The 21,793-nt window shown below is 38.9% G+C and overlaps 1 long non-coding RNA gene and 1 pseudogene across 2 annotated transcripts in view; one reads left to right on the top strand and one right to left on the bottom strand.

Moving 5' to 3' along the window:
- LOC140613991 (uncharacterized) overlaps positions 1-21,793 on the bottom strand; it is a 293,774-nt gene that overhangs the window by 231,886 nt on the left and 40,095 nt on the right. The gene's annotated exons all lie outside the window — the stretch shown is intronic.
- Positions 908-1,940, top strand: LOC140610793 (small ribosomal subunit protein uS2-like; annotated as a pseudogene).

The following is a 21,793-nucleotide window of genomic DNA, read 5'->3' as shown; positions in this document are numbered from 1 at the left end:
AAGTATAAGGATCTCTTATTTCTAGCATTGACAGAGGATAAGATTTTCCACACAAACGAGGACTAACATCAAAACTGTTTTTTGGTTGACTTCAACCCTTTTTATAAAATTCCTTCTGAAACATATACTTCATACTTCCTTACCTCCTCAAACTGATTATACAGACATAGTCATCATTTTATTGATGATTTGGAGCCATCATAATAAACATCAATTATTTTGTAGTCAGATTCTTCTTAGCTGTTAACACTGAGTTTATTGCTCTGAAAAGAAATTCTTCTACATAGTTATTTTTTATTTCCTATATCTGTTATTTATTTATTTATGTTCATCTCTTTCAGCTTTCAGCTGTTCCTACTTACTGCTATCAATATTCCTGTATCTGTAATAACTTTAATATTCTAATTTCAAATTCTAGTTGGCTGGAAAACCAATAACCTGGCTTTGGAATTAAGTGAGCTAATGATGATGCATTCTTCTTATCTTTAGCCTGTGAAATATTATGCAAAGATATTTTGGCATCTATGTTTGCTTTTTAAAAATTTCTCTGCCTACTCTTGCTCTTAGCTGCATCCCCCATTAGGTTCAGTAAATGAATGAATGATTTTTAGATGAAAAAAAAAAGGTGTTTCTAATATTCAAACCTCTAACTGGGTCTATAGGGGGAAAAAAGTAGGCAAGTTAAGGTCAATGCACTATCTTCTGACCACCTATATGGTCATTTTTAACCTCCCAAGAGTTAACTACACCATGATCCTTTCTTTCTTCTACACTTACATGCAGTCATTGGTTAACAAATTCCTATTTTAGTATTAAGAAAAAAAGAATCGTTTTCCACGCTACCCAGGGAAGGATCCATACGGCGGCGTTGTTTTGCATTCCCATTGTAACTTAAAGGGAAACTTAAAAAACGTCCAGAGCCCTTGATGCTCTGCAAATGAAGGAGGAGGATGTCCTCAAATTCCTTGCAGCCGGAACCCACTTAGGTGGCACCAACCTTGACTTCCAAATGGAACAGTACATCTACGAAAGGAAAAGGGATGGTATCTACATCATAAATCTGAAGAGAACCTGGGAGAAGCTTCTGTTGGCCGCTGATGCCACTGTTGCCATTGAAAACCCAGGGGATCTCTGGGTGGCTTAGCGGTTGAGCATCTGCCTTCGGCCCAGGGCATGATCCTGGACACCCGGGATCCAGCCCCACATCAGATTCCCTACATGGAGCCTGCGTCTCCCTCTGCCTGTGTCTCTGCCTCTCTCTGTGTGTCTCTCATGAATAAATAAATAAAATCTTAAAAAAAATAAAAAAACCCAGCTGATGTCAGTGTTCTATCATCCAGGAATACTGGCCAGCGAGCTGTGCTGAGATTTGCTGGCTGCTTCACTCCTGGAACCTTCACTAACCAGATCCAGCCAAGGAGAGCTAAGGCTTCTGGAGGCTACTACTGATCCCAGGGCTGACCGCCAGCCTCTCACAGAGGCGTCTTATGTTCACCTGCCTACCATTGCTCTGTGTAACAGACTCTCCTCTGCACTATGTGCACAATGCCTTCCCTTGCAACAAGGGAGCTCACTCAGTGGGTCTGATGTGGATGCTGGCCCGGGAAGTCCTGTGCATGCGTGGCACCCTTTCCCGAGAGCACCCATGGGAAGTCCTGCCCGACCTCTACTTCTGCAGAGATCCTGAAGAGATTGAAAAGGAAGAACAGGCTGCTGCTGAAAAGGCTGTGACTAAGGAGGAATTTCAGGGTGAATGGACGGCTCGAGCTCCTGAGTTCACTGCTACTCAGCCTGAAGTTGCAGACTGGCCTGGAGTGTGCAGGTGCCCTCTGTGCCTATTCAGCACTTTGCCACTGAAGACTGGAGCTCAGCCAGCCACTGAAGATGGGTCTGCAGCTCCCACTGCTCAGGCCACTGAATGGGTACGAACGACCACTTAGTGGTCTTAAGCTGCTCTTCCACAGAAGGAACAAGATGGAAATAAGGTTGACAGAAAATAAACAGTTTCTTAAAATAAATAAATAAATAACCTAGCTCTGATTGAGGTCAATCTTAACCTGCTGTCCATGTAGTCACTTTCAAGCCATTAAAGGGCACTTTGGTACCTAGGCTAAGAAAACATAAAAGACACAACCAAAGACACAACGTTGTGTGTTCAGGCATTCTACACCTGTTTATGGCATCAGAATAGTGATAGGTACATAACTTAAACATTTTGAACTGTCTCTGCAAATGAATATGAAAGTGCCACGAACTCAAAACTAAAACTCATATCAGACAACCCTTCTTAAGACTCTAGGCACTATGTGGTCCATAAAGTAAAGCATATAGTATTATTTCTCTAAGCACAAATAATTCTCATGTAAGATGACCGAGAACAATCCTCAAGGTTCTCTACAATGAAGTACTTATCCAAGAGATAAAAGAAATCTGCCAAATTTACATAAGAAACAAAATGAGTAAATATTTGAAAATCCAAAAACAGCTAGGTGCCCTATATAATACCACTTCGTGGCCAGACTAATTATTTATCATCTTTCTGACTCAGTTTCTTCTTCATTCGTGGAGGTAGGGCTACTTATAAAGGGACAATGCTGGTATTGTCTACTCTGCAGGGCTGCTTGGGGAGTTAATGACTGATTGAAAATCTTGTGAATTTTTCATTTCAAATGAGATAATATATGCAAAAGGGTTCTGAAAACTTGTTGAGCATGATAGTAATGATTAAAATCAGTATAAAAGAAGTTAGTTATCTGTAAAATATACTTTGATGCAGACGCATGCTGGATGTAAATATTTCACTGCTTCAATGCCCTTTCTATGCACAAAATTTTTATTGTAAATGTTATAAAAGTTATCTTGCACAGAAAGTATGTACCAAATAAAAAGCAAAACATACACACACAGTATTGATAAAAATATGAAATGAATGCTAGCAATAATAGCAATAAGAATGTGAGGGCAATAAAATATTTGCAAAAGTAAACCTATTAAGGATATCTCCAAAAACTTCATGACACTTCGAAAACAGATTCAAGAATTGGAACAATCAGAAAGGAATTGCTTCGGATGAAAAGAAAAAGAACAGTTGAAAAAAATAAGGTAATCAAGGTTCTGTTTCCTGCAGGAATACATTAATTCATCCAATGAGTATTCCATGAAAGCCTACTACATGCACCTTTCCACCAGCTCCTGTTCATTTTTCGGGTCTCAAAATAGGTATCAATCCCTCAGGAAACCTTCCCTAGAGTGTCTCTCTGAGAACAGTCTGCATTTCTTCTATCACAGCATTTCTCACATCTTTTGGCAATTGCTTCCTTCTCTCCCTCAATAGACTATAGCTCTAAAAAGGCTGCGTTCTTCTCTGTCTTGTTTGCAGTGTCAAAAAAATATTTGCTGAATTAATAAACAATAGGCCCTGTGCTAGGAAATGGGAATGTAAAGAATACAGCATGGCCCCTGACCTCAGGGAGCTCGCAGTCCAAACAAACAACGGTAACACCCATGGTAAGTGGAATGAAAGAGGGTCCCCTGGGGCTGGGGAGAGCAGGATGTCAAGGGAGATTTTCTGGACAAATGGAGTAGAGAGAAGAGAGAGCCAACCAGCAAGTCACAGAGCCCATCTGGACGATAGTCTCCTCATAATGGAACTCTAGGAAATTTTAAATTGAGATCATAAGAGTCAACATAAATATTTAGAATGAGTTACATGAAAAACTGAGTTTCAGAAAAAGTGAAAGAGACATTTTGGAACTACATGGCTAAACTGTGTTTCTCAAAAGCACAAGCATTCTGGTGGAATGTTAATAGTTACTTAGTGAAAAATCAGAATTCCACGGACAAGTATATTTGAGAAATATTACATAGTTTACCCCAATGGGAGGATTCACAGGGCTCCTTAGATTATTACAGGCTCTAAGTAGTCCTACAGGAAAGAATCTTCCTAAACTTTCTTTAAACCAAGTTTTCCAAACTTTTTCCATTAGGGACCCTTTCCTCTGAGACGACCACTGCCATCTCAGGGGATATGATTTGAAAACACAGATCTAGACATGTGTAAGTTAGTTCTATGTTACCTTCTTCATCAACAGTATCATGTAAATTACTTTTATTAAACTATAATATTTCAAAAGCTGTATGCAGCATCAGTGAGAATCACCTCAGAAACTATAGCTAGTGGTAATTAGACCTGATTAACTAATTAGATTTGTGGTCACCTTCTCATATGCTTCTCATATAACTTTTATAGCATTATATATATTTTTTTAGAAAAACACCTAGGGTGCCTAGGTGGCTCAGTCGGTTAAGCATCTGCCTTAGGCCCAGATCATCTGATCCCAGGGTCCTCAAATCTAGCCTCACATGGGGCTCCCTGCTCAGCGGAGAACTTGCTCCTCCCTCTCCCTCTGCCCTACCCCCCATTCATGTTTGCTCTCTCTCTCTCTTTCTCTCTTACACAAACACACACACACACACACACACACACACACACACATGCTCTCAAATAAATAAATACAATCTTTAAAAAAAAATAAAAATATAAATAAATAAAACACAAAAAGATTCAGCATTTACCAAAGGGCATGTGAGACACGTGTCCCCAGTTCCACTTTCATCTCTTACTGAGAGAATGGAGGCATGTTATCAGTGACTTCCTGTGGGACCCTGGAAGAGCAAGTCTTTCATGGTTTGGTCTCTACAAGGAAGAGAAGAGCTGACTTGGATTGTCTCTACTATTCTGGTATCACAATCATCCTACAGTGATGCTTTAATATATTTTTCCTTTCCGTAGCCAATTTTTATTATCAAAAATATGGTGTTAATTTTTAATTGTTTCTTTTCATTCTAATCACCTTCCAAGGTTATCAAAAGCCTGTGGTGGGTAGAAGTGTTTTAAAGAACTTTTGATCTCTTAACTGATTTCCTATTCCTGTGTAAAAGACAAACATCAATCCACAATGGGCTGTTATTTTTGCTCGGGTTGGAAAATTTTTTGTATTTCTAACAGTAGACCAAACTACTGAACAATTTTAGTTCCACTTCAGTTCTGGAAAAAACTATATTTGTTCCATTACAGTCTTTAAGAGTAGATTACATAATGTATTCCTAAATAAAGTTATAAATTGAACATTTAATCATGTTTGCACTGAAAATCAGGTACATGTTTTCAGCTGATAGGAAAATTTAAAACAGCCCTTTAAGTATAGGTTTCCTGCCATCCAAAAGACAGCATTTAGTTTAGATGATCACTTTTTTTCAGAAGACACCAAGAGATAACATTAAATGAAAAAAGATACGAGGGTTATAGAAATCCCCAAAGCTGAGAATGTAGTAAAGACTTCAGAGCAAAGACAAAATCTGAAGAAGCAGAGCACAACCAGTCTGCAGAGTAGTTAACTGATGAGAGAGATGGTCCTCATTATCCACTCAATTGACAGTTGGGATGACAAACTCATGTTTAGACAAACTGAGGTAACAGTGATTCTTGAATATTTATAGATTATGAATCTCAGAGCTGAAAAAGTTTGAGTTGATGCATTTGAGGCCCCAAAAAGAACATTACAGTCTGTTGCACCCCTGTGAAGACAAGGCAAGTAAGCTCCATATGCCACCTTTCCCTTTTTTTGAGAGTTCCATGCTTGGGAGAAGGAATAAAATTTTGAATTTGGACCATAAATCCAAAGTGGTTTTTCAAGGTTTGAAAATCTTACTCTTTTTGAATTACAACTCTGCCCTGCTTTGACATTGGAAGGCATTCATGACTGCTATCAAGGTAAAATAGAAATTGATGGATTGAAAGACCATGTTTCTTTAGCCTGTGTCATTCGGAGTTTGCCGAAGAGAGCTGGGATTTATTATGTGTTCATTAGTTCTAGGACTATGGGGCCATGGTTGGTGCTTTTTATGTTAATGAATTCTCTGATTCACGTAGGAGATGTTAGAGGTGAGAAATCCTGGCTAATCCTCACTAAAAAAAATCTGCATCTTACCAGCACTCTTTTAAAAAAGTAGCATTGTTGAAGAGTTTTAATTCTTCCATGTTTCCATATTCAGAAATAACGTGATAATAAAGAATGCCTAGAGTTGTCAGTTGAAGAAAAGAAACAATAGGAATATTGATATTGATAATTCTAAGGAAAGCTAAATGTTTAAAGAGTAAATGATAGTCTTTGAAAAATATGCCTCTAATCTCTAAAAAGATTAGAGAAAAACTATATTCACTTTTGTGGAAAGAATCATCTGAGAGATAAAGATCCCAAAAGGAAGAGACCATTCATGATTGGTCATAACCAAGAAAGGCAGGAAAGGGCTGCAGGGGTGAGTGTAAGAACCAGTAGGAAATGGGTGCCTGCCCAGGAGGGCAATTAGAGAGGCCTCAGCAGCATGGCTCTGGGACAAAATTTTAAAGGTGGTAGAAATTTGAGATGACAGTTGCGAACCATAAAGAAACTGGCATGTGATGAAACTATTACTAGTAGAGCTCTAAAAGTCAAGCTCTAAAAGTCATTTACCAAGCTCTAAAAGTCATTCAGTGAAGTCCATAATCTTAGAAAAGCGTAAGCCAAGACTAATCTAGTTATACCCAGAGAGTCTGGCATCTCTTTTTAAATAGCCTGAAACCAAAAGAGGGAGTCAGAGACTATACAGAACACAGGAGACAGGTCACATAGCATAGTTTATAACAATGGCCCTTGACCTTCTTTGCCCGGTTTCAATCACCCGGGAAGCTCTCTTAATACACACTCAAGCCCAATCCCCTGAAATCTGGATTTGGGATTCAGGTTGGGGCCCCAGGCATCCTTACTTTTTAAAGGTTCCAAAGTGACTCCTAAAGTTCCGCCAGGACTGAACAACTCTGGGTGATAGCAGGGGACTCTTTAAATTGAAATGTTATTTTCAGAAACAACAAACGGCAAAAGTGATTGCCCTAAATATTCAGAGTCCGAATCCAGCTAGCTCTCTACCTACCTTTCTCACCTTATTTTGCATGTACTTCTCTCTCCAATAACCATCCTGCCTACTGCTCTCCAAAGATGCAGTGTTTTCATGCCTCCATCCTTCTTTCATGATGCCTCTTCTGCCTTTATGACATTTCACCTGCCCTGTCTCCTCTTCATCAGCTAGTGAATTATACCATCTAGAAAGATCATTTGCAAGTCACCTTTTCAGTGATGTTTTTCTCAGGGTCTTCTATCCCCATCCCTCTCTCCATGAGTCCATTAGCACTTGACTGAATCCAAAAGCTTACCACTTCCTGTTGTATTATAGTTCATTGTTCGGTCTGCTGTATCCCCAAGATGAGCCAGTAACACTCACTCAGCTGTGCTGACAGCTAGTCCTTAGGCAGCCAGATTTTCGAACACATAACCCTCTGCTACAGCTGATTGGATGAGGGCAAGCATCTGATCCAGGACAATTATCCCCCAGGAGAAGCAGGGAACTGTGAGCCAGGATTCAAATGCAGCTCCACCACATTCGAACTCTCTGCTCTTTGTGCTATGTTCCACTGCCAGCTTATTTTGGGTAACAAAATTATCTATAATAGAGGGGGAATGGATCACTAAAAATAACACACTTATCACAGAAAATCTAGAAAATAAAAACCAACTAAAATAAAATTTAGATTACCTATAATCCCAAAATTCAGATACAATTAAATTGTTAACTTTTGGGACATATAGGTATAAAACTTTTTATATAGATATATAGATAGATATAACTGTTTATATATATAAATACATATACACACACATATATATACACATACAATTACTGTATAAAAATGTTATATGTATAAACAGTTTTATATCCATATATCCCGAAAATTAACATATACATTTGGGGGGAAGTAGTTATATATAATGAAGAAAAGATTTTTTTAATTACATATATAATTAACATTCATTAAGGAATGAAATATTCCTTTATAAAAATAATCCAAGGGGTGCCTGGGTGGCTGTCAGTTAAGCATCTGACTCTTTTTTTTTTTTTTAAGATTTATTTATTTATTTATGATAGGCATAGAGAGAAAGAGAGGCAGAGATTCAGGAGGAGGGAGAAGCAGGCTCCATGCCGGGAGCCTGACGCGGGACTCGATCCTGGGACTCGATCCCGGGACTCCAGGATCGCGCCCTGGGCCAAAGGCAGGCGCCAAATGCTGAGCCACCCAGGGATCCCCAGCATCTGACTCTTAATCTCAGCTCAGGTCTTGAACTCAGAGTTGTGAGTTCAAGCCTCGTGTTGGGCTCTACACTGGGCATGGAGCCTACTTTAAAAAAAAAAAAAAAAAGATAAAAATAAAAATTCAAAATACCATATAATAGTCATAAAGTTACCATGACTTATTTTGGACATTTAGACTAGATCTAATTCTTATAAGTTATACTGTAATAAATACTGTGGTTAAAGCTTTGTATTTATTCTTAGCTATCCTTAAAGATATATTAATAAAAACTGAATTATGGGTAAAAGACTACACAGACTTTCAGGACTTTTCTTCAAATTGATTAGCTACCAAAAGGTCTGCATATCCATTTTCCCACATTTTCTCCCACACTTAATATGCAAACTTTTTTTGCCAGTTTTTTCAGGTGAAAATTACATCTCTGGTTTTTAGCTTTAATTTCTTTGATTATTAGTGACTGAGCATTTTTCTTTTGAGGGAGGTCATTTGTATTTCTTTATTGTGAATTTCTTACTTAGGCCTTTTGTTTTTTTCTTCCTGAATTGTTTTATTTATTGATTTGTAAAAGCTCATTATGCAACAATGGTATTTCTGCCATATATGTGGAAACATTTTTTATTTCATGACTTACCATTCTATTTTATTTAAGATGTCTTCTGATCTGCAAAAGAGTTTGCTATGGAGTATGAGAAATCTATCAATTTCTATGTTGGCATATGCTTAGGGATCATGCTTAAGAAGATTTTCCTCAAAAAAAAAAAAAAAGGAAGATTTTCCTCGACCCTCAAATAATACAAATATGTACCTTATATTCTCATATAATTTTAAGTTCTCATGATTAGCCTTTACATTTTTTATCATCTGGAATTGATTTTTGTATGTATGATGAAAAAGAAATGTAGCTCTATTTTTTCCCCAAATAGTTCACAGTTCTCATAACATAATATCAGTAATTTAAATGCTAACTTAATTATACATTAAAATTATATTAAAGTCTTATGTGTATATATATGTGTATGTATATATATATATCAGGATGTTTCTGATTTTTCTAAGTTTTTAATTATGTCCTATTGATCTGCCTACATTACTGTGCTGACCCATCCTGTGTTAATTATTGTAGTACTGCCAAATTATTAAGTATCATTTGAAGTACACCTCTCTTATTAATACTTTTAAAAAACTATTATTGCTTGCTTATCCTTGCACATAAATTGGAATGTCATTAAAATGCCTTTGATGTTTTAACTGAAATATAATTAGATTTAAGAAATTAACTTGAGCTATAGTACCCTGTCTCTATCTCCATCATCCAGGACTGTGCCTAAAACACAGCAAGTACTAAAAGTTGCTTGATTTATGCAGATCACTGCATTTTGGTTTCAGTTTAGACAGTATATTAGGTGTGACCCTTACAAGGACATAAAGTGTATATCTCTATATTTATTTTTATTTCTTTATCTATATTAGTAGAAGTACTGAACCAAACTGGCATTGGACTACATTAAGATTTGGACTATATTAAGATTAAATAAAGTAACTTATTAAATTCTTTGATGTTTGTCATCAAGGCAAAGGGCAAATTCTTTTGTTATATATTCCAGTTATATATATATATATATATATATATATATATATATATAGTTAATCCCACTAACTCAGATATGAAAGAATAGTATTCTTGGTGAGGTAAGCAGACCTCTCAGATGGACCCCAAAATTCCTACTTCCTGGTATAGACACACCTTCCCAAGTAGTCAAACATTAACCCAGTAGTTTCCCCTCATCCACAGGGGATACATTCCAAGACCCTCAGTGATGCCTGAAATGCAGATAGTACCAAACCCTATATATATTATGTTTTCTCCTACATATACATACTTATGATCAAGTTTAATTTATAAATTATGCAGAGTAAAAGATTAACAACAATAACCAATAACAAAATACAGATCTTCCTTGATTTCTAATGGGGTTCATTCCAGTATACTATCCTAAGCTGAAAATGCATGTAATACACCTAGCCTACCTAACATCATAGCTTAGCCTAACCTGCCTTAAATGTGCTCAGAACACTTGCATTAGCCTACAATTGGACAGAATCATATACATAAAGCCTATTTGATAATCAAGTGTTGACTACCTCATGCAATTTATTGGATACTGTAATGCAGGTATAGAATGGTTGTATGAGTGCAGAATGGTTGTAAATGTAGGGGTTGTCTACCCTCCACATGGTGTGGCTGAATGGAAGCTGTGGCTCATTGCTGCTGCCCAATATCATGGGACAGTACTGCACTGCATATCACCAGCCCAGAAAAAGATCAAAATTCAAAATTTGAAGTTCCATTTCTATGTGTTTCACTTCCACACCATTGAAAAATCACTAGTCAAACCATCATGACTCAAAATAATTATAATAATACACTGCAAAAGGGACACCTGGATGGCTCGGTGGTTGAACTCCTCCCTTTGGCCAGAGGCGTGATCCTGGCGTCCTGGGATCGAGTCCCACGTTGGGCTCCCTGCTTCTCCCTCTGCCTGTGTCTCTGCCTCTCTGTGTCTCTCATGAATAAATGAATAAAATCTTTAAAAAAAAAATAATACACTGCAATAAAAGCTTATGTTGGGACGCCTGAGTGGTTCAGCGGTTGAGCGTCTGCCTCCGGCCTAGGGCCTGATCCTGGAGTCCCAGGATCGAGTCCCGCGTCGGGCTTCCCGCATGGAGACTGCTTCTCCCTCTGCCTGTGTCTCTGCCTCTCTCTGTGTGTCTCTCATGAATAAATAAATAAAATCTTAAAAAAAAAAAAGCTAAAAAAAAAAGCTTATGTAAATGTGGTCTCTTATTCTTACACACTCTCCCTCAAAATATCTTTTTAAAAAAGATTTATTTATTTATGAGAGGGAGAGAGACAGAGCAAGTGGGGGCAGGGGCAGAGGGAGGGAAGCCCCAAGCTGACCACCCACTGAGCTCAGAGCCCAAAGCCAGGTTCCACAAGGGGCTGGATCCCACAACCCATGAGATCATGACGGAGGCCAAAACCAAGAGTTCCACGCTTAACAGACAAAGCCATGCCCAGGTGCCTCATAAAATATCTGATTGAACTGTACTCACCTTTCTTGTGATGATGCGGGATGGTAAAAGGCCTATGTGGAGATGGCGTGAGGTGAGGGACGGAGGGACTGGGACATAGAGTTGGCCTACCATTGACCTTCCGATGATCCGTCAGAAGGATAATCTGCTTCCCCACCACAGGGAACCGTGGGTAACCAAAACCCTAAGAGGCGAAACTCAGAAAGCGAAACCACTGCTGAGGGAGGAGAACTATTGTCCGCTGAAGGGCTTTAGCAGGTGTAAATAGTTCTCAAATTCTGCTGTCTCTAGAAAATACTAACCTGAATGTATCTGGCCCAATTAGGTGAGCTCTTAAAAAGGGATAGAACTTTTCATTAAAAAGAGAGAGAGTTTCAAAATGTGAGAGGAGGGATGCCCGGGTGGCTCAGCAGTTGAGCGTCTGCCTTCAGCCCAGGGCATGATCCCAGGGTCCAGGGATCGAGTCCCATATCGGGCTCCCTGCATGGAGCCTGCTTCTCCCTCTGCCTGTGTCTCTGCCTCTCTCTCTGTGTCTCTCATGAATAAATAAATAAATAACATCTTTAAAAAAAAATGTGAGAGGAATCTGACACAACATTGAATCTCCATTGCTGGTTTGAAGACAGAGGGAGCCACATGGCAAGGAATGTGGGGGGCTGTTAGGAGCCTGAAAGCAGCCTCCAGCTGTCAGTCAGCAAGGAAATATAATCTTCAGGCCCATAACCCCAAGGAACTGATTTCTGCCACAACCATATGAGCTTGGAAGAGTACAGCACACAAACCCCTCAATTTTAGGCTTGTGAGACTCTGATCCACAAAACCCAGTCTTGCTATGACAGACTTCTGACCTACAGAACAGTTTGGTAACTGTTTTAACCATTAGTTTAAAAATGGATGTTATTGGGACGTCTGGGCAGCTCAGTGGTTGAGCGTCTGCCTTCAGCTCAGGTCGTGGTCCCCGGGTTTCGGGATCGAGTCTCACATCGGGCTCCCTACATGGAGCCTGCTTCTCCCTCTGCCTGTGTCTCTGCTTCTCTCTGTGTCTCGCATGAATAAATAAATAAAACCTTAAACAAAAAATAAATAAAAATGGATGTTAGTTTAAGCTACTAGGTTTGTGGTCATTTGTTATAGCACTTTGACTCATACATCATTGCATCCCAGATCTAAAGGTATTAATGTGACTTAACTTCACCAATAACTTACCTGCGTCTTGGTCAGAATTGGGTACATCAAGAATCACTATCAAAAGCAATATAGAATATTTGCAGTAAGGCAAATTGCACTAGGCTAGGAGAGACTCAGTAATGCATATTGCCATTACAGTAATAGTAAGTATCAGTTGGGATCCATCAAATATTAATGTTGTTAAAAATGAAAGACACTTGAGAATTTTTTTAAAAATCTGTGTTTAGTACACAGCCAAGACCTTGTTAGGTAAATGTTTTGGGGTTATCTCTTATCTACATTCTGTACCCTACCATGGCCTACCTCATTTTCTAATGCAATCTAGAGAACAAACACTGGGGACCTGTAAGTCACACTTTGTATAAAATGTGTTTCTAGAATAGTGACATTTCAGTGGCTCCTTAGGCCCCTTCAAACATGTGATTGACAAAAACCACTATTCAAGAAGGCTCTCATCTTCCTCACACATTAGAAGTGGAAACAGTAGAAGAGTTCCATTTCTGTTTAAAGAATAAAAGTGTTTTTAAGGTTCCATCTTGGTCAAATGACTTCAGTCTTTGTATATGGGAAAATGCAGAAGCAGATATACTAATACATAAGTTAGCACAGAATCAGCGAGTAAAGTTGACCTATTCTTTTGAAGAGAGAAGTATCTCTTACCCACACAAACATGGCATGTGAGCGCACAGGTGGCAACTCAACAAAACCAAGATGAAAAAGAAAATGACTATGGAAAAGTTGGGCATCTAAGGACATAATTTCTTTTACACAAAGCATGCTTCATTCTTTTAGGACTACTCCAAAAAAAAGCTTAGTTGTATTTCCAACAAGGTTATTTTTTCTAGTAGCAAGTTCATGTTTTCTCCCTTGGCAGAGTAATTCTGAAAATAAAAGAATTTTCTTTAGCAACATTCCATCTATCAGTAAAGAATAGTATAGCTTCTAGTCAATGACCTTAACCTCTCTTCTTCATTTGCTGGCCTTTTATGGGGATTAGTGGCTCTCTGAGTTGAGTCTCTATAGTAGCTTATCACCTTTGGCAATGGAAAATCAGAGCTTAGGGTCCTCTTTTGAAAGGATGAACACAAATATCATCTTTATGTTACAAGTAGTGATATAGCCTGATGTGTATAAGAAATCTGCTAAGTGTCTGCACCCCTTCATGCAAGCTCCTGAGATAAAATAAATTATTTCACTCTGGCTTTCAACTAAATTGCAACTACCAGATCTAGCCCAATAACCAACATCAGACCAGCCAAAGAAATATCCTTGCATGCAGATTACCTTTATAAGTATTTCAATGATGAGGTGGTATATGAAGAAGCAATCTCATTTCTACATTATAAATTCTTTTTCTTCTGTCAAGAAAAGGATGGGGCCCTGCCCAAATCCTCTTCACATGTCACCCAATCTAGGTTGAATTGTGGTATTCTTGTAAACTTATAGTAGGACTCTAGAGTTACCCTAAATATAACTTTTTTAAAAATCACCATACTATAATGCCTTCAATAACATGTTTGAGTAAATAATGAAAGGAAGCAAAATTCAACTCAAGAGAGAATTTTTTCTAATATTTTTAATCTAAATTGAATCTAAATTATGTAATCACATTGACATGGGTTTGGGACCAAGTAAAATTTTAAAAATATTCTCCACATTACATTTAGTTGATTTTTTCTTAAGGAGGAAATTGAAAAAAGTTTAGTCTTTTTTCTCTCCAAACTCCTGGATGGGAGATGGAGTGATGTGCAGCCATGGTAATGGAAGAGATAACAAAGGGATTACTTGTTGTTGGTTTGAAAATCTACCACTGAGCATTGCAAACCTGAAGAGGCTATGAGAGCCTCACAAGACACTCCCAGAGACCCTGGAAAGTTGTTTGAAATTCAAGTCTTCTTCTTTTTCTTTTTCTTTTTCTTTTTTTAACATAATTGAAATGATGGCTACTCTATATTATCACCATTTCTTTGAAAATCTGGGGGAATCTGTGCTTTTGGCCAAAAAATGGACTTTCAGTAACATTACTTCCTGGTGGAACTTGGAAGAATGCCACCATATCTCCTGAATATCTTTGAGTAACATCTGGAACAATGGGAAAAGAGAATCAGAAGTAAATCAGGACCAGGGATGCCTGGGTGGCTGAGCAGTTGAACATCTGCCTTTGGCTCAGGGCATGATCCTGGAGTCCCAGGATCGAGTCCCATATCAGACTCCCTGCATGGGGCCTGCTTCTCCCTCTGCCTGTGTCTCTGCCTCTCTCTCTGTGTGTCTCACATGAATAAAGAGATAAAGTCTTAAAAAAAAAAAAAAAGAAGTAAATCAGGACCAGAAAGGTGATGCCCTAAAGAAATTGGAGATTTGCGCTAATAAACTGAAGTATATTAATGTCACTGTTTAGAAATGGTGTCTTTAAAGAATAACCTACTTTAGTTTTGTTTCACTTTTTATTTTTAAATTTTAATTATTTATTTGAGAGAGAAAGAGCACAAACAGTGAAGAAGAGGAGAGGGGGAAGCAGGCTCCTCTGAGCAGGGAGCTTCATATAGGGCTCTATCCCAGGATTCTTAGATCGGGACCTGAGCCAAAGGCAGACACTTAAATCACTTAAGATATCCAAGGTGTCCCCAGAATAACCTATTTTAAGTTTAACCATACTTTCCATAAGGAAAGGGGGCCATATATTTTTGTTCTGCTTCTGTGTCAAGAATTGATATCCTTGAATTTTCACAAAATCCCTAACAAGATAAATCGTATTATCCCCACCTTATAGAAGAAGAAATTGAGGCTCAGGAAGGCTACATAACTTGTCTAAAATCATAAAGTCTTGGGCACCTGGGTGGCTCAGTGGCCTTTGGCTCAGGTCGTGATCCCAGAGTCCCAGGATCAAGTCCTGCATCAGGCTCCCCATGGGAAGCCTGCCTCTGCCTATGTCTCTGCCTGTCTCTCTATGATCTCTCTGTGTCTCTCATGAATAAATAAATAAATAAATAAATAAATAAATAAATAAATAAAATATTTAAAAATAAGAAGGTAAAATCATACAGTCTATAAATGGCAGATGCCAAAGTTAAAGTCTTAATCTCCTATTCTTGATTTAAAACATGAATGAAGGTTTTATTCTTTGTTCTTATTGAATAAGGGTTTCACCCAGTAATATATATAAGGAAGGCAAAGCATCTCAAGACGTCAGATCAGAGAATGAGAGGAATGCATCTGATCTTAGGTCAGAATAGGAAAAGATGCCCAAAGTGGAATAAATTACACCAAGCAGTAATAATAATAATGCATAAAGATTCAAAAATACTTGAAAAAATGGAGGATATAGCAATAAATTCACAAGTAAATATAAAGCAATAAAATAAAAACAAAGAAAAAATAATAGATTTTTTTAAAAATAAAAAGAACACCATTCTTAAATGTTTCTTTTTTATCTCCTCTGCCCTACCATGTTACCTAGAAATAGAATGACAATGTACTGCATCAAATTGGGATATTTTTGAAAGTCAAAGGAGGTCCTATCAAAAATTATTGTAGTTCAACAAGACCTTTAAACATTGTGACAATGAAGGATGATGAGAAGTTTCATTCTATGGCAAATAGTTGCCTTTGTAGTAGGGCTGATAATGTGCAAAACACACATTTCTTGTACTTTAGTACTACAAAACTACCTTACAATTTCTAGTTTCCCCCCTTAAGCTGGCTTCCTTTGGCTACCAAAATGTATCCTTTAGGGGGAAAGAGATTAGACTGGATATTTTGAAGCATTACACTGGATATTTACCATTCCAGGAGTATTTCTATTTTAACGTAAAACTATTTCATAAGCTGAAGGAATGAATTTCTAACTCTGGAGTACCAGTATAAAAAACCAAGTGGCTCCTCAGCACCTGTTAAAACATCCCATCCATAGGAAAAAGAAGCCCTACTTATCAATTCACCTCCAGCTATAAATACTAGTGAAACCAAACCAAGGTGTCTTTATGAAAGACCAAGGTTATCTGAAAACAGACACTGAACCATTCAATTGAAGTTGTAAAATGTAAGCCAGAGGAAACCTTGTAGGTCTCAGCTCTCAATATTTTTTTCTATTCACGACTTGAAAAGTTGTCATCAGAAAAATGGTCATGGTGCATAATTGTCCTTGTCGAAGAAAGCCTCAATGCCCCCCTAAATGAGTCAATCAGTCTAGAAGAGGATTATTGCAAATGAAGAATTCTGAGATCAGGCTAATCATAGGCACGAATGAATAGGTATTTACCCAGGACCATGGGAGCACAGACTAGACATTGAGACATGTTTAATAAATTCAGTAAGTAATGAATGAGTGAGTGAATAAGGGACATGAGTGAACCTATGACAAGAGATTAGGTCAGGTCTCTACCCAGGTCATCTTACCTCGAGTTACGTACTCTTTTGACTATATAAAACTAAATCTCAAGCTCTGAAAAGTAATAGCATTATACAAAGGATATTAACTACTTAAACAGAGCAAAATAAAATCTGCAATCAATAAAATCTTCACTTGAACTAAAAAGAGGAGAAAATATAAGTAGGGGACAGAGAGAAACTGGAATTTAGAGATGAACGCATTCATGCAATAGAAAGCAAGAATTACTTCTGGGATTAGAAAGATGGATGAAAAGGAAAAATGCCTTAAAGATGGGCTAAGGATATAAAGAAGGCTGAGAAGAAAGGCAAAAAAAGAACATCTTTTGTTTTTATTTTTATTCAGTAACTGTAAAGCAAATGCTTCCATCAAAAATTAATTAAATGAAAAAAAAATTAATTAAATGAAACCATACAATAATTATAAACAATAGGGGTTGGGGGAAAAAGGAAGAGAGAGGAGCATCGATGCTGAGGGACAGAAATGTACAAAGTTATAACCCATAGGAGGAAGAGAGGAAGAGGTGTAACTTCAAAATATATGAGGATTGATAAAGGAATGCGGAATCTGCAAAGGAAATATGACTTGAAACAACAGATAAGCAACAGAATCAGAGAGAAAATCCAAGCATGACATGTTAAAATTAAGCATAATTAGATGGAAGGAAAGCAAACATCAGAAGTGATAAAGCAAATACACAAGACCATGCACAAGCACACGCACACACAAAAAATAATGGTAATAAAAAGAACAAAGGGAAGAGAGGAGAAAAAATAAGGGGAAAAAAAAAGTAAATTTCTCTTCCTCAGAAAATTCTACCCTAAAACTTCCCATCTCCATACACACACTCTGTAAAGAACCAGACACACAACTCTTTTCCCAGACATTGAGAATGTCTTTGCCCCCAGACGTCACCCCTCAACCCCCCTTACAGAAATTCTCCTGGGAAAAGCAACTGTTCAGGCAGCAGTGCCTGGGTTGCTCCTTCATTAGAATAGTTCCCACAGGCATGTGTCCTCGCTAGTAATACACAGGAATCCCATATGGCACAATCTGGATCTCGCAGAGGTGGAATCTGCATAAAGTAGGACGAAGCCAGGGCCAGCACAAAAGCGGAGACATGCATGTAGCGACATTGGCTCCATGCCCTCTGACCCAGCTCTGTGCCTGTTCCCACACTTCGTGCAAACCCAGGCGAGTGTGTCCGAGGGCCCGTAGGTAGCAACAGTCTGTCACAGGGTGAGGATGGGGCTGAAAGGAAGCCCAGAATTAGTCCCTCGGCAGTGCGTGGATCAATTTTAAGGCAGGGCCCTGTCATCCAAAAAGAAAACCTACGTGTGGCTGCAATTAACCCTGTTAGCATGTGTCTAGCATTGTCCTCCTGCCAAGCAAATGACCCCATGAGGGAGATGACCAGAGCAGACCATGCCTCTGATCTCTAACTCAGTTGCCTGCCATCTGTGACTAGAACTAATGGACTTAACTAGTAAAGGTTTCATTCGGGTACGTGTGGGCGTAGGTTTGCGGTGGATCTCTAGTTTATGCCAGTGTTTGTGTGTTACTTGGTGCTCCTTGAATGAAAGAAACTACAAACATTAAAAAGTGTGAACTAATTAATTTCTCATGCCAGCCATTTACTCCAGTAAAGTTGCCATTTTTATAATTACAATTCAAAAACACATGAAAAATTATGACTGTAGTTCACGTTTACATTCAGGGATGGGGATTTTATTTTTGAAACAAAAATGCCTTTTCAATTTTTCTAACTTTTTCTCTACATACATTTTAATTTTTTTTTTAATTTATTTTTTATGATATTCACACAGAGAGAGAGAGAGAGAGAGAGGCAGAGACATAGGCAGAGGGAGAAGCAGGCTCCATGCACCGGGAGCCCGACGTGGGATTCGATCCGGGGTCTCCAGGATCGCGCCCTGGGCCAAAGGCAGGCGCCAAACCACTGCGCCACCCAGGGATCCCTCTACATACATTTTAAATACTTCAATGCAAAGGGCTGAGGCAAGGCCACGTGAAATGCAATTTCCAACTTCCTTATTCAACTTTCTTTTTCTGGTTTGAAATAATATAATTATTTTGATCGGGAGAGAAATTTTAAACCTCCAGCAACATTTTTTGATGTCCACTGCATGCTTGAAAAGAAATAAGGGCCCCCAGGAAGTGCACTGAATTATTCAGGAACAAGGTAAAACATCCGTGTCTCCTTGCTGGGCATTCTAGACTCCTAGGCACTGGCATGGCAGGCTGTATCCCAGGGCTCTGGACTCTTATCTAACAGAACATCTTCTTCATGAGGACTATGCAGTCTTGATTTGCCATGTACCTTCACACACAACAACAAAATCCAGGCAAGCTGCCTTGCTTGAATTTTAAGACAGGCCACTCACAAAGTAGCAAAAGAAAGGTGCTGTGTGGAGTGCTAAAAGACCACAGAATTTATTTGTTAGGAAGCTGTAAGTACAGGGATCATCAAGGCCCATCATGTGTTCCCCGGGTTCAGGACAGATTGGCAGGGCTGCCAATCACAGCGTCCTGCAGTCCCCTACGTCACTCCTCAAAGTGGGCTGCTGCTTCTTTGGGAGCAGGAGTGGTTTAAGGACATTCCTGGTTTGCCAGAATGTGTCTGTCTGATTCCAATAGGGGGCAGATGGTGAGAAAAGAAAACAAGAAAGGAGTAAGGAGATGGGTGAAAGAAAATCAGGGCCCTGTTTTTATGACACACTTAATAATAGTATCTAATTTCAAATCACAGAATGGACTTTTGTTTAGGTGTTTAGCTGTTGGTTGCTGTCTGATCTGATCTATATTCATATCTTAAAGCAAGAATATTGCTTAAACGCTGTACTATTTTAATCAAATGTTCAGTATATCGTACCAACTTCTAACACTTTCTGATGCTTCTTCTAAGCATATTATATGGACTTTAACCAGAGTAAAATGCTAATAACAACATATCCTGCCTATCACTGTCCTTATCTACAGTTCCCCAGGGCTCCTGAGTCGATGCTCCCTTGGTTAAGCATCGACTCTTGTTTTCGGCTCAGGTCATGATCTCAGTCCTGCATCAGGTCCCACACTCTCCCTCTCCCTCTGCCCCCACCCACCCCCTGTCCATGTGTGCTCTCTTTCTCTTTCTAAAACAAATACATAAATCTTAAAAAAAAAAGAAAAGAAAGAAAGACTTCCTCAAGGGGCTAAAGATGGCCTCTAACCCAATGTTATCTTGTTTTAACAAGTCATTTGAATTTAAGATATAACAAAGCAGCATCTATAAATAGGCAAATTCTATGTCTAAAATGAGGTGGGTTTCTTTTTTTTTTTTTTTTTTTAAGATTTAATTTATTTATTTGAGCGAGAGTGCACCAGCACAAACAGTGGGGAGAGGGAGAGGCAGGCTCTCCACTGAACTGGAAGCCCAACATGGGGCTTGATCCTAGGACCCTGGGATCATGACCTGAGCTGAAGACAGTGGCTTAACCAACTGAGCCACCCAGGTGCCCCTAAAATGAGAGATATTTTTACCAATGGGAATGCTCTGATAAAAAGTTTGGAGACAATGAATATATTAGGACTTTGGCACTCAATGGAAAGACAGAGTGCAATTATACTTGTAGGCCATTTGCTGGCCTGAAATAATATGAGGGAGACTGGGCTTGTCTCCCATCAGAATAAGCCTCCTGCACTGGCATGCCCAGATGGTCATCACTAACATTATATGTCTTTGGGTTAAATGATGTCCACTCCAAGTGTCTGCGTAAGATACAAACACCCAACTGAGAAGGCCCGGAGGTGATATCTCTAACACTGTCATGTTAAAGAGTGGCCTGAGAGTATTGCTTACCAGTACTGGGTGGGAGCTGTGGACGAAGGAAGCAGGACCAAACCCTGAAAAGCATTAGGATTCACTGAGGGCAAATGACACCACCCCATCCTTACACTAGAGAGGTGTTCTCAAGTTCTCAGCATAAAATGGGTGTAGGCCAGGACCACCCTCAGCTCGTGCTGTCAACAGGTGTGCTCAGTCGCAGGCAAGGGGGGGGCGGCATTGTTCACTTACTAACAGCACCCTGTGATAAGCATGTGAGCATCGTATTTTGGTCTGTCTAGATATAACTCTGAAGGATTTTTTTTAGTAGTATTCGGTATTTTTTGTAATATTGGCAATTTACTGTATATAAAACTCACAAAGTTCAAATTCTATTTTCAAGCCACTCTCTTTTTTTTTTTTAAACTACTGTCCATCTGTTCACAGTTATTTCTAGATGGAAACAGGACCCGTGGTCTCCTCACTCGCGCTACAATACACCAGAACCATGAGCATTTCAATCAGTTGTCTTTGTCATCTGTCCCAGGATTTCTTCGTTGCCCTCCTAACGTTTCCCCATTGTACCAATGCTCTTTTAATAGAAGGCATTTTAGAATAGAGAAAAGAGAAGTTAACCTCTCCTGGGATGACCGTTAAGGCCACACCCTCCCCACAATTCCATACCTGAAACAATTAGCAGATTGATTCTAGTGCACTGGGGACACACCCATTCTGTGCCACGGCCCTGACGGGCTCTTGCAAATCCTGAAGGCAGTCATCTCTGCCAGCCGCCCATCCCATCACCTCAGCAACAGAAACCCTCCGACCCACAGGTCACTCCACAGCGTCTTTGACAAGAACACATCCCCCGTGGGTGGTCTGGCTTTTACAAGTGTTTGGGCACAAATACATTAATGTGACTTTTTTTTTTTTTTCTTTTTTAATGCAGCTGATCCTTCAATGCTTGCATGGAAAAAAATCACCCCACCAGTACTCTGCTCTCTAAAATACTTTTTTTAAAAGGGAGCAAATCCAAACACTGCACAATTTCAGACTGTTGTTGGTTCCCAGATTCTCATCGCCCTCCTGCCATCCAGTCAAAAGCTCATGCATTGTATTC

This window comes from Canis lupus, chromosome 2 (genome assembly GCF_048164855.1).
Source record: "Canis lupus baileyi chromosome 2, mCanLup2.hap1, whole genome shotgun sequence".
NCBI classification, from domain to species: domain Eukaryota; kingdom Metazoa; phylum Chordata; class Mammalia; order Carnivora; family Canidae; genus Canis; species Canis lupus.
The sequence above is the reverse complement of the archived record's forward strand: the minus strand, read 5'-3'. Positions and strand labels throughout refer to the sequence as shown.